Genomic DNA, 15,445 nt, shown 5'->3' with positions numbered 1-15,445 from the left:
TGGAGCCTTGGCAAAGGCGCTGAAACTCTGCCATCTTCATCTCTCTAGCAGTCTCCGAAAAGTATTTACCATTGAAGACCTCAATGAAAGCGTTCCATTCTAGGGCTACACCTTCAGGAAATATTGCTCCTTAGGTGGTTCTCCACCAAGTACTCGCGACTTCTTCCAGCTAGTGGATTGCAAGAACTACCTTCTCAGTCTCAGTGCACATCAATAATGCAAAGGTCTTCTCCAGTCCTTAGATCCACAGAACAACAGCCTCGGGGTCTCCTTCCCCAGAAACTTCGATGGGTTCAATTTCAAAAACTATTCCACTAGTAAATTTTTGTGGGTTCAATTTCAAAAACTGTTCCTCGAGATCTCCACAGACCATGTTCCCTGGCGGAACTTCAGCAGGTAGTAGCGACAGCTACAATGGTGGCGATAAAGGCAGCAGCTTGATTTTGGGCATGCTGCCCCATCATCTCTCTCATCGCATCCAAAGTCTGCGTGATCCCAATAGTTCTCGGATCACCAGGGGTTGCTACCCCAACACTAACAGGAGGTGGTGCTACTCCACTCGCGCTAGCCTCAGCTGTCGCTCTACCTCGGCCTCCTTAGGTACCGACCCTCGTCGGCATTCTACCCCGAGCTGCAAGCCTAACGGTACTCTTCCTAGGAGTCCTCTGCTCTTGATTGCTCATCTTACAGGCTTTCTACTAAAACCTACCTTCCAATTCCACACCGAAATAGAAGTCAAGCGATAACAACAAACAATTCTATCAATCAACTATCATAGACATGCACCAGTCATGAATTAAAGGCCTTTCCTACTAACGATCCCATGAACCATCGCACCTTATCACTCCAATTACTAACCATGCTCTGATACCACGTAAACGTGGATGTCACGCCCCGATCCTCGAGTGCGTGCGCATCCCTTACTGGTTGATTAAATAGCAACGTCCCAAGACGCATCGCCGACCCATTCATTTTTAATGCACATGCAGAAGCAAATAGATAATTCCTAGATAGCAATTCAATGGGATAGAAAAGTAGGACCAACTTTTCACAAAATACCTTTTTATAAACACCCAAAAGGGACCGGCTCCCAACAAAAGAGAATTTTCCTACGACTAGCTAGTCGGACATGATCGCCGATTCTTCGAGCTTTACCTCCTAAACTCCAAGCTTCAGGTCCTCCATCGCTATCAATTAGGGACTTGAAAATGTTATCCCACAACGGGATGAGACGACGTCTCAGCAAATTCAACTCACTAAGCCCTGACTAGAAAGAAAATACGCCCACAAGGGTTGTCTATGCACAATCACGAGATAAAGGACTTACCTTTGCCTAAAATCCTTCCTGTACGTCAGTACAATTTATATATTCACTAGATCATTTGACTCAATCAAATCATCAAACTGATCAAATCATCGATCAATCGAACTAGTTGATTCCATGTCATCCAAACCTTCTATTGGTCAAGCCATTTAGTAATAGCTGTAAAATCCAATCACATCAAGTACTCATTCTAATTATTAAACACGGCCACTCACGGCACAACCTATTCCAGATTGGGCGGTCTCATAGTGGAACTAGATAAATCACGGCCCAATACACACAACTTCTATTAGGTGGTAATCACGGCCCGATGGGCACAACCTTTATTAGGTGGTAATCTCGGCCTAACGGCATAGCCTACTAGACATTCGGCGGTCTTCTTAACCTCACCCATATGATCACACGATTATTCATCCACGGTCCATGACATTGAGTTTCACCCTTAATTTTCTCAATTAACATAACATCATGACCTATTTTCTTCGTATTCAAGATACTCGACAAAAATAATCGTGTGTGGGTACACGGTCGGCCTTAGCCAAAATACAATATTTTCACTTTTGAAAATCCAACTAAACTCAGCAGTCTCAAAATACATTTTTGGCGCTGTAGACCAACGCCTGGTAGTTTTGTAATTAATTACCAAAATTATTAAATTTTGGGATAATTACCCAAATTCACGAATCACACTCAATTGCACAAAATAGCAAGGATTAATAAGTTAAACTCAATTGATTTGTGATCCACTCAAACCAAAATGACGGGGACACAATGAGGATCAACAAGTCCCAAAATGGCGACGCCAACGGGGCACGGATTGGGCCTAAAAAATGGCTCTCAAAGCTCACAGCTAAGGGCTGAATTTGGTTGAGCTTTGCTGCTGCTTGACTTGTGGCTTCAAGCAGCTGATTTCGACCGAAAGCTAGACGTGGCAACGAAGCTTGGTGGAGATGGAAAAATGGTGGGGTGGCGTTGCTTCGATGGAGATGGATGAACAGGCAGCAGCTTCGGACGTGGGCAGCTGGCGCTCGGTGGAGATGGAGCGGTCAACAAATGGCTTCGGTGAAGTGAGTGTTGACCAACGGAGACAAAAAGTAGTGGAGAGGGGCAGCTGGATGCTGGCTTAATTCGGTGGATGCTTTGAGCAATGAAACGAAAGAGAAAATGAAAGAAGGCAGGGATGGCTGGATCTTCAAAGGAAAGATGAAGGAGAAGCAAAAGCGAGAAGATGAAAATGAAATGGAAAAGCAATGAAGGGGAAGGGCGGCGGATGAGCATGCCAAGGAAGATTGAGAGAAGGGGGAGAATAGTCAACAAGGATTATCTAAATAATTGAATGCTTGGTCCCCTTAAAGCCCTCAAACATATCTCTTGGCCCAATAATACTTTTTTGTAAAATAAACACCCAAAATAATTTGATTTGATGGCAAAAATTGCTGCCCCAAGCCTAGCTCCGAATTCTTCAATTTGAGCTTCAATTTCCACCCAAATTCTTCAATTTGATGTCCAGATTTGATGAAGAAAAAAGCCCACATAATTTCTACAATTCCCTTTCACCAAGACTGGTCGTAAGCTGTGGCCGAACCAGCCGCCTGTTGTAGCTCCTTGGGCCCAAGATCAGGAACCAAAGCCAGAAGGGTTTGTGGGCATCAAGGCCCATTTTCAGGCCTGTCCCGGCCTCACTTGGTGCCCTTGCTTTGGAGTTTGTTGCTCGTCTTCGCGTTCTCATCAAAGTGAACTCACCGGCTCGTTAATCCAGTGAGTTTTACACACTAATCCCTGCTTAGAAAGTTAATTATGCTTAAGGGTTAATTAGTTTAGCTTAAGTATGGATTAGGTGGTTAGTTAGGATGGATTAGTGATTTAATGATTCGATATTGCATGTTAGGTGGTTAGAGTAGTGCAATTAGCCAGTAGATAAGTCGTGGTATTTATCTAGATAGGTTTGAAAATTTTATGGGCCCATCTCGACTTTTATTTAGGCTTTTCTGGCCTAAGTGTGCATTTATTAATTAATTTTCAGAATTATTTAATTAATTATTATTTTTCAAAAATTAGATCGGGATAGCCGGGGACTGGAATTTTATGCTGATCGCAATGATGTGATTTTTTAATTAATTGAGTGCTATTTTTTGCAATTTGAGTGTCATTTGCAATTTTGAGAATTTATCCCAAACTTTATTAATTTCGGTATTTAATTAGAAAACCACTTTGGGCATCAATTTATAACGCCAAAAATGTTTTTATCGATGTGGCACCCCTCGATGGCCCCCCGATCCGTTAGGATCGCCACTGTTCGTTTTTCTTTCACTTGACCTGATAATGTAATACTCTTATACCAAGGAATTTCATTATAATTCATGAATCCTAGGGGTTTACATCTTTTAGATCGGTCCCTGCGCAATATATATGGCAGAAGCACATCCATCAACTCCCTTCCCTATATTCAGAAAATGATGCACACCCACTAAACATTTATAGGTAAAAGCCGAACACTTTTATTTACTTAAACCAGATGGACATCATTCATCGGTACATCAAAATGCCATAGTCTTCTATACTCGACTATACTTCAAAAGATGATCGACATCTCCTCCAACAGTCGTATACTTAAAGTCCATCGATCAGTGTTGGCGTCCAAAAGTTCCTTCCTTTGCTATCCTCCCCCTCGCGGTCATATCCAACCACATGATCCATCTACCGGTAGCAGTGGCAGCAGAGGTATCTTATCTAGTATGAAATGTTAGTCCCCAAATGGGGTGAGTACAACCACTCAGCAGTAAAGATCCACCAAACTACACAATGCGTCAAGCAGAACAATCAAGAATAAAACACATATCTTTCATGCATTCAAGCATACCTCACCTTATATCAATGCATATATCACCATACAACATGCATAAATCACCGTGCACTTGTACTTATATCATCGAGCAGCCATGCATGTCATCATGCAACGTGCATATACCACCATGCACTTATACATGTATCATCAAACAACCATACATATATCACCATGCAACGTGCATATGCCACCATGCACTTTATGCTTGTATTCCCATGAGGTTCATCCCATGCCATATGTACACATCTACGCGCATGATACTATCTCAATTTTTATCTTTCCAGGGACCAATGTTTGCATCCCACAATTTATCGCTTGCATCCAACCTGGCATCGCAAGGAACCTCCGACACACACCTCCGGGCATCCGACACACACACCTTCGGGCATCTCGTACCCCAACTAGCATCACGAGATATCCCCCCGGCACACACCTCCGAGGCTTCTGGCACCCAACTCCGGGCATCTCGAAACTCCCAAGGACATCCGACACACACACCTTCGGGCATCTCGTACCCCAACTAGCATCACGAGATATCCCCCCGGCACACACCTCCGAGGCTTCTGGCACCCAACTCCGGGCATCTCGAAACTCCCAAGGACATCCGACACACACACTCCGGGCATCTTGAAACTCCTGAGGCATCGTCGGCTCACACCTCCGATGGTCTTGTTATTATTTCAATTTATATTCATACATGTATCTCAATTTCAACATGGCATTTGATGCATCAATATCAAGAGACTCAACCAGCTTTTGATGTCATATAACATGTCTTATGTCACCACATATGCAGCATAATCAACCACTCAAGACATCATATCACATGGGACAATTTCATTCATTTTTGAAAATACAACAATTTCGGATAAAAACAGATTGCGCTCCTTTAGTCATAATTCTTGAAAAGTTAGTAAACAGCCTTATTAAATTCTAAAAATTTGTCATGTTATATACAATATCTAGAGGAAAGTATTCCATGAAGGACACCATATCAAAAGAACATCACACAAATCAGTGCAACCCATGCATCACAGTCCTTAAAATTTCGGAATATTGCCATACACAGTTTCATTCACAAATTCGGTAAAAATCTTAAATCATCTCAAAAAATTATGAAATTTTTATATGTTATACACAAGTCCTAAGGATAAATATCTCATGAAGAAATCCAAATCGTTCTAGATTAACAGATATAGACGATTTATTCCCCTGTTCTCGGTGTCATTTTTCCAGATTATCTTCTTTCAAAGGAAACTCGTTTCACCGATCTACATATGTCCGTTTCTTCTAAATGTTCAGTATGTTATACCTCAGAATATTACCTACAACTTTCATTAAAGACACATGATCAAATTTTAACTGTATGATTTTATAAAAATCACAGAATCATACTAGGTCAAGGTAGCATTTTCCCAGATCCAGTTTCTTCAACGGACAACGATTTGACCGACCTATTTTTGTTCAGTTCGTCTAAATTTTTGATATGTTTTACCTCAAGAAGTAAATACAACTTTCATTCAGAACTTAAACCATGATCTTCGCAAGAAAGCTACCTTACAGTCCACGAAATCACTAAAGGTCAGCACAACAAATTCCAGATCTAATCTCTCCAAAGGAAAATCGTTTCACCAGGAAATCCTTGTCCATTTTGTCTCAAATTTTAATATGTTATTCCTGAAGATGTTCTCTACAACTTTCATGGAGAGATTGAAGCGAGATTCCAACAAAAAAGTCACATTCAGCTCATAAACTCGTGAAGGGTCGGACTGGTTTTTCCAGAAAACAGCATGCTAGGCCAACGAATTTCTCCCCATAGCTTCGACCTTTCATCACATCTACCACAAGCAAAATTCACCATCTTCTACACACACATCACAGCAAGCAAAGGGTAGGTTTTAGGACTCTACTTGCCTCTAATCCGAACACAAACAGCAACAAAGATGGTGGGCAAGGCGGCGAATGAACTCCTCCTTCTCTCTCACACGCACGGTCTCCCCTTTCTCTCTTCCTTTCCTTTCTCTCTCACTCTCTCTCTCTCTCTCTCTCTCTCTCTCTCTCTCTCTCTCTCTCTCTCTCTCGGCACCTAGCTTTGACCACCCCCTTCCCCTTTTCCTTTTGGGTTGAATAAAACCCTTGCACGCTTCCATTTTTGCATGGAGGGACACTTGTCTCCAAGAAGGAGACAAGTGTCTTCCTTGTTGAAGACACATGGAGGAGGCCCATCTGGCTCCTCTCTCCCCCCTTTGGTCGACAGCCCATGGGGCTTCTTGGGCCGAGCCTCTTGGCCCACTTTGGGCCCAACACTCTTGGGCCAAAAATCCAACTTTTTAAATGGCCAAAAAAAAAATACTAAATAAGCCCATAATTGCTCTTAACAATTTACTTTAATCCCCACTTAATTTCATAATCTCAAATACTCACATGGCCATAAAATTTTGTAATATAAATCAATAAAAATCCAACTCATAAAGTACACGGCCAAGAACAGAAAATTCTTTTGTTAATTTATCCTTTAGTACAATCCTTGATCACACTTGGATATAGGATACATTTCCAAATCAAAACAATAGTCCATTCAATGTTCGGCCTTGTTTAATTGAAATCCATTAGTCTAATGGCCATAATAAAATCCGATGGCGCTTCCATCACCTATTCACAGTTTATGGTATATCCGGGGTTGTCATGAAATTTTTGGATGCCACAATTCTCCCCTCCTTAGAGAATTTCGTCCTCGAAATTAGACATTTCCTATGTCTCTTGAAATAAGTGAGGGTACCTTTCCCTCATTTCATTTTCACTTTCCCATGTGGCTTCCTCCATATCATGATGTCACCATAATATCTTAACCAATGGTATTTTCTTCGTCCGTAGGACTTGTTCCTTTCGATCCAGCACTTGCATAGGCTCCTCAATGTACCTCACTTCCTCATCCACTTTGATGGCTTCATGATCGAGTATGTGTGTTGGATTAGGCTACTACTTCCTCTAAAGACAAGGATGCAAGCTCTTAACACGTCCTCTAATGCTTTGATCACTCTTTTCGTTTGTCCATCCATCTGTAGATGAAAAGCAGTACTAAATGGGAGCTTCATCCCTAAGGCGGTTTGAAGACTTTGCCAAAGGTTGGAAGTAAATTTTGAGTCTTGATCGGACATGATAGTTACAAGAACACCATGTCAGCGTACCACTTGGCTTACACATATATCAACAAATTTACTCATCGGATAGTCTACGCAAACTGCTAGGAAATGGGCAGACTTAGTCAAGCAATCTACTATCACTTAGATAGAGTCGTGGCCACTTGATGTCCTTGGTAATCCTTGCATAAATTCCATCGTCACATGATCCCATTTCCATTTTGGTATATCTAACGGTCTCAATCTAACACACCATTTAGCCGAATCATTCCTATACCTTTGTCACCATCAATTCAAGCCTAGAACCATCAAAATCGACACCATTAACAACTCATCTGGTTTAGTCCAACAAAGACATTCACTACACTTTCCCTGCAACATAGATTCAAGCCTAAAATATAATACCATTCATTCGGTTCAAATATCGATAGTCCACCAAGACTTGTTCAATTCAAAGATCGACAATCCACCAAAATAAAACTTGTCTAGTTTCCATCGAGTATATCTCATGTCTCACCCTAAAAGATCATCACTTGGACTAATCACTCATCAAATCCACAACTTGAACTTTCACCTTTTCACCTTGGAAAGACTATAACCACAATTGATCATATTCACTAATTCCACCAAACCTTTTCAAACTGAGATCATCACCTAAAATTAAAAGTTGACCACCATCGATTAAACCTATTATTCCAACATATAAACCACAAGTAATTTTGTGTCTCATATGACCACTCAAAATCATGATTTCCAAGATCATTCTGTACATACTAAATGCTTCCATGTAATGCATCGAGACTTCCAATGAGATCCTCTAATAGGAAGTCACTACTTAGCTCAAATGATCATAACTTAACCCTCAAATTCATAACCCACTCTCCATAATTCACTTCTTAAGCCTTGTTTGCAGCACTACACTTAGATGCTGCGCATGTTCTTCAGGTCCTTTAGAATGTATCAGGATATCATCAAATGAAGACAATCACAATTTGATCCAAATAAGGCTTAAATATCCTATTCATTAAATCCATGAATGCATCTAAGGCATTCGTCAATCCAAATAGCATAACTAGGAACTCATAGTATCCATAGCGAGTCCTAAATGTGGTCTTAAGAATGTCTTCTTTCTTAATCCTTAGTTGATGGTATCCTGACCTCAAGTCAATTTTTAAAAAAGACCGAACTTCCTTGCAGTTGGTCAAATAGGTCATCAATTCTAGGTAATGAGTACTTACTCTTAACAATTACATGATTCAATTGCCTATTATCAATGCACAAACGCATCGACCCGTCCTTCTTTTTCACAAACAAAAGTTCTACAAGCTTAACCATGCTTCCGCTATGCCATTCTAATAAAATTATCCCAGAAACACTGTCTTCCCAGTTCAGTTCATAGTTCGGTCCATTCCTGCCCCCTTTTGCCATCCTAGAAGCTTGCCAGGAGCCGCTCCTTGTTCAGGTCCTCTGACCTCGATGTCTACTCCCCGCCTTCATCAGACCGAGTCATTACAGGTACACCCGCTTTTGCTTGGTTCAAACCCAAACTACACATCAATTGGAGGGTCTCGTTTCGATAGGGACTAACTTACAGAAATATTATCTGATTTGGCCTATTCCATTCTTAGCCTCACGGTTTTATCCTTAGCACACGGGTAAGTACTATCTCAAGAGATCATTCATCCTAGTTCATTGCTTACGAAGCTAGTCCATTCCTACTATGAGGTCAAAGTTATACATATCTATCACTACCAAGTCCATCTCCAAATCTCGTTCCCTTAGGGTTACCTCACACAACTCACATGCTAATGTAGATAACAACATATCTTTCAGTCATATAGAAATACGAAGAGGCATATCTAAGGATTTGTTCCTACTTCTCACAATCATCTATATTTTCTCAGACACAAATGAATGCGTGCCACTCATATCAAATAACGCATATGCCTTCTTATCCATCTATCAAAATCGTACCTGAGATAACATTTTCGGAAGCTTCCGCTTCCTCTTGGGTGACCGCATACACCCTTCCTTGTGCTGGTGGCCTCTGTGAATTCCTTGGTAGGTTTGGTCCACTAATACTTCGTTGTACCTGTCGCACCGAGCCAACACTCACCTATGACCTCTCTTGTGGACAATCTTTCTTAAAGTGACCTCTTTGCCCACAGCCAAAACATTTCAATCGATCATTACAAGGTCCCGGTCCATGTTGTCCACCACATTTCTGACAAATATTACTCTAGTGAGGTACTCTTCCTAGAACCGGGCCACTCCTGACTTTTCCAGAATTCCCAAAATTATTCCTCTTCTTAGATTCCCAGGGCTAACCTTGATCAGGATAAGGTCTCTTTCCCCTTCGAACATCATTAAAGGTCATCTGTCTCTTAGATTTTGATTGCTCTCTCACTAACTCTTGCTCCACCAACTGTGCCCTCTCATAAATCTCATTATAATCTCTCATATTCAAAGGCACCAGTTGTTTCATAATATCAGTCCTCAACCCTTTCAAAAATCTCTTAGCTTTTTCCTCACGATCCTCAACCAACCTAGGAGCATACCTAGACAATTCAGAAAATTTTGCCTCATACTGATCCACTGTCAACTCCCTTTGTTCCAATTGAACAAATTCAGTGATCTTCCTATCCTTAGCATAGTCAGAGAAATGCTTCCTATTGAAGGCTCTCACAAACTCATCCCAATCCACATTAGTACCTGGTGGAAAGATCGTATCCCTCGAAGCTCTCTACTAAAACTTTGCATTTCCCTCCAGTTGGTACTCTATCAAAGCTATTTTCTCAGCATCACTACAGTTCAATAATTGGAAAATATGTTCTATCCCATCAATCCAATGTTCCACCTCCTCAGGACTTCCCATTCCATTAAACTTAGGTGGTTTCAACTTCAGAAATTGTTCCACCCAGTCCTTGAGGGCGACGTTCCACTCCCGAGGTTGTTCTTTGCGCTTGTCTTTCCATCAGTTTCCAATATTGGCCAATGCACAGGGATATCTTCCATTCGGGGTTCAGCCCTTGCAGCAAAGGTTTCATCCCTCGATGGATGAGAACTTCCAGTTTGTACCATGATTTCCCTGCAGTTTTCCAAGCATTTGCCTCAGGAAAAATCTGAGACTCACTGTCTCCATTCAAAGTAACTACTACTATATAAGTAACATAAACATGTTACCGGTACCTAAAGATAACTCGTAATAAACTACTAAGGATCTACGAGTGAATACCCATCACCTGTTATTCAAGGTTAACCAATTATTCCATTTAATATCCTATGGTGTGCATTATTCTATCCTCATTTCCATCTGAGGCACCTTATCACTCCAAATAAACCATAGCTCTGATACCATTAGCTATGGCACCCCTCGACGGCCCCCGATCCGTTAGGCTCGCCACTGTTCGCTTCTCTTTCACTTGACCTGATAATGTAATACTCGGATACCAAGGGATTTCATTATAATTCATGAATCCTGGGGGTTTACATCTTTTAGATTGGTCCCTGCGCAATTTATATGGCGGAAGCACATCCATCAACTCTTTTCCCTATATTCAGAAAACGATGCACACCCACTAAACATTTATAGGTAAAAGCCGAACACTTTTATTTACTTAAACCAGATGGACATCATTCATCGGTACATCAAAATGCCAGTCTTCTATACTCAGCTGTACTTCAAAAGATGACCGACATCTCCTCTAATAGTCGTATACTTAAAGTCTATCGATCAGTGTCGGCATCCAAAGGTTTCTTCCTTTGCTATCCAACTTGGCATTGCGAGGAACCTCTGGCACACACCCCCAGGCATCTGGCACACACACTCCGGGCATCTCGTACCCCAACTAGCATCACGAGATATCCCCCCAGCATACACCTCCGAGGCTTCCGGCACCCACCTCCAGGCATCTCGAAACTCCTGAGGACATCCGACACACACACTCCGGGCATCTCGAAACTCCTGAGGCATCGTCGGCTCACACCTCTGACGGTCTTGTTATTATTTCAATTTATGTTCACACATGTATCTCAATTTCAACATGACATTTGATGCATCAATATCAAGAGTCTCAACTAGCTTTTGATGTCATATAACATGTCGTATGTCACCACATATGCAGCATAATCAATCACTCAAGACATCATATCACATGGGACAATTTCATTCATTTTTGAAAATACAACAATTTCAGATAAAAACAGATTGCGTTCCTTTAGTCATAATTCTTGAAAAATTAGTAAACAGCCTTATTAAATTCTAAAAGTTTGACATGTTATATACAAGATCTAGAGGAAAGTATTCCATGAACGACGCCATATCAAAAGAGCATCATACAAATCAGTACAACCCATGCATCACAGTCCTTAAAATTTCGGAATATTGCCATACACAGTTTCATTCACAAATTCGGTAAAAATCTTAAATCAGCTCCAAAAATTCTGAAATTTTGATATGTTATAAAAAAAGTCCTAAGGGTAAATATCTCATGAAGAAATCGAACCAAAATCGTTCTAGATTAACAGATATAGACGATTTATTCCCCCTGTTCTCGGTGTCGTTTTTCCAGATTATCTTCTTTCAAATGAAACTCGTTTCACTGATCTAAAGATGTCCATTTCTTCTAAATTTTCAGTATGTTATACCTCATAATATTACCTACAACTTTAATTTAGGACACATGATCAAATTTTAACTGTATGATTTTATAAAAATCACAGAATCATACTAGGTCGAGGTAGCATTTTCCCAGATCCAGTTTCTTCAAAGGACAACAATTTCACCGACCTATTTTTGTTCAGTTCCTCTAAATTTTTGATATGTTTTACCTCAAGAAGTACACTACAACTTTTATTAAGAACTCAAAGTGAGATTTTCACAAGAAAGCTACTTTACAGTCCACGAAATCACTAAAGGTCAGCACAACAAATTCCTCCTTCTCTCTCGCACGCACAGTCTCCCCTTTCTCTCTTCCTTTCCTTTCTCTCTTTCTCTCTCTCTCTCTCTTGGCACCTAGCTTCGACCACCCCCTTCCCCTTTTACTTTTGGGTTGAATAAAACCCTTGCACGCTTCCATTTTTGCATGGAGGGACACTTGTCTCCAAGAAGGAGGCACATCCAGCTCCTCTCTCCCCCCTTCAGTCGACAGCCCATGGGGTTCTTGTGCTGAGCCTCTTGGCCCACTTTGGGCCCAACACTCTTGGGCCAAAAATCCAACTTTTTAAATGGCCCAAAAAAAATAATACTAAATAAGCCCATAGTTGCTCTTAACAATTTACTTTAATCCCTACTTAATTTCATAATCTCAAATACTCACATGGCCATAAAATTTTGCAATATAAATCAATAAAAATTCAACTCATAAAGCACACGGCCAAGAACAGAAAATTCTTTTGTCAATTTATCCTTTAGTACAATCCTTGATCACACTTAGATATAGGATACATTTCCAAATCAAAACAATAATCCATTCAATGTTCAGCCTTGTTTAATTGAAATCCATTAGTCTAATGGCCATAATAAAATCCGATGGCACTTCCATCACCTATTCATGGTTTATGGTATATCTAGGGGTTATGAAATTTTGGGATGCCATAATCGACTATATGCATAGTGGGATTGTATGAAGTAAATATATTATATTTTTGGCTGAGGCCGACCGTGTACTCACACATGATTATTTTTATCAAGTATGATAAAAGTGGCGAAATAGTTGGTTGGGTAGAATGGTATATTATATCAGCCTGGGAGTTTTGATATATTAGCTTAGAGTGAGCAGTATACCCTAAGTATTGCACAGCTTTTGTGAGCAATTAAGTATTTGTGACACCCCGAACCCTTCGCAGGTCGTCACCAGCGCCAATGATATACCTTATTACCTTTCTGCTTTGAAGAAGTGTCCTAATTCGCAGACACTTTTTTTTTTTTAAACAAAACGGTCCCAGTGAGGCTCATTAGCGGAAGCAAATTAAAACATCACCGTTTCTCCCCCTACCAACCATGATACAAAATACACACCACTAATCACCATAATTTTATAGACAAGCCACGACACTTTATTTACATATATATTTTCAAGATGGGACTTCTTTTGGGTCGGTACGTCAAAAAGGAAAAGCTAGGATTCAGCCATGTCCAGCCTAAAACCTCAAAAAGAACCCTCAACCCTCTACATTTCACGTGCAACAATTCCCCATCATCAGTGTCGGCTAACTATCCCCAAAAAGGATCCAGCTCCTACTCGTCGTGCACGGGTCTCACACCCAACCCGGTGCATCAGGCGGTGGCGGCGGCAACATCCCTCGCATCGCTCCATCACGACGAACATGTATGGATATGAACTCCTGAATGACAGGGCCCCCAGCCAGGCCCACGTCGTATATCACTAGATAGCGTACTCAAATAAAAGTCAGTCCAGGAACAGAGGGACGGTCTATCTCAGCACACTCGACCTCTACATCGGATGGTAGACTGTAAAATACTCCCCGCGTGACAGCAGGAAGCGGCATACTACTAATCCAATAACAACTCAATGTGGGTCCCCAAAGGGGTGAGTACAACCACTCAGCAGATAAGGAATCCAATAACAACTCAATGCATCAGGCAAACCATAAATGCATTGCAGGCGTTACTTACCTTGAAGCCATGCGCATATTATCATGCATCATCATATCAATTTATAACACATACATGTGTATCATCATCGTGTCATACATGTCATCATCATCATGACATCATCACATTACACATGTCATCATCATCATGGCATCATTATATCATACATGTCATCATCATCATGACATCATCACATTACACATGTCATTGTGCCATATCATATATCATCATCATTATCGCCACCATGCATATCATCATGCATATCATATCATGGATGATCATCATTATATCATCATCATCATCATCATCATCATGCATATCATATCATGGGTGATCATCATTATTTCACATCACATATCATCATCATCATCATCATCATCATGCATATCATCATGCATATCATATCATTGGTGATCATCAATTATTTCACATCACATATCATCATCATAATCATCATCATGCATATCATCATGCATATCATATCATGGTTTAATTTCCACTTTTAGCTTTCAATTTGATCACCACATCACCCATTCCTCAAATCATCAATTTCCTCATTTCCTCGGGCAAAGACCTCCAAGGCTTCCGGCATTCAGCCTCCCAGGCCATCGGGCATCCGGCCCCCCACATTCTGGGCATCTCGCATCTCAACTAGCATCACGAGGCATTCCCTTCGAGCAAAAACCTCCGACAGGGCTTCCGGCATTTACACTCCCTGGCCGGGCATCTCGCACCCCAATCCTGGCATCGCAAGGCATTCCCTTCGGGCAAAGACCTCCGACAGGGCTTCCGGCCCCCCACATTCCGGGCATCCTGAATCTCCTAGGGAAATCCGGCAATGCATCTCTATACATTCCGGCCTCATCCTCCACCACAACCACTTCCTCTCTTATCATTATCCACATTTACCATTATTTTGATCTCAATTTAACATGGCATATGGCGTGACATCAAACAAGTCATACTTGGCATAGAATTCACACATGCATCACAATTCAATGTCATACATACACCAATATCTCATCATACATGCAACGATGTATAATTATTTATTAATAAATTCAATGGAATTTATGGCCAATAAAATAATCCATTTTATTTTATTATTTATTTATTTATTATTTATTTATTTATTTTTAATAAATAAATATTAAATTCAATATCTATAAATTCCCAAAATTATAAAAATTCAAGCAATCATTAAACAAACCAATAGGATGACAATTTCATGCAAACTTCATGGCCAAATTGAATTTCACACAATTTCACAATTTCCACAAAACAGCACATAATATTCGGATAAAACCAGAATGCACAGTTTCGAAGAAATTCGATTAAAATATCTATACGGTCTCCACAAATTACGAAATTTTACTGAGTTATAGTTAAGAAATTTTCGTACAACTTTCATGAAGAACTCTAAGCCATATTCTGTTTAGATTATTTTATAAAACTTCACGAAGCTTCTGGACCCATTACCGCATCGTCCAGTGTACATATCACCGAAATATTGAGATTTC

The sequence above is a fragment of the Eucalyptus grandis genome, chromosome 9, assembly GCF_016545825.1.
Source record: "Eucalyptus grandis isolate ANBG69807.140 chromosome 9, ASM1654582v1, whole genome shotgun sequence".
Taxonomy (NCBI): Eukaryota; Viridiplantae; Streptophyta; class Magnoliopsida; order Myrtales; family Myrtaceae; genus Eucalyptus; species Eucalyptus grandis.
Note: the sequence above shows the minus strand (reverse complement) of the source record.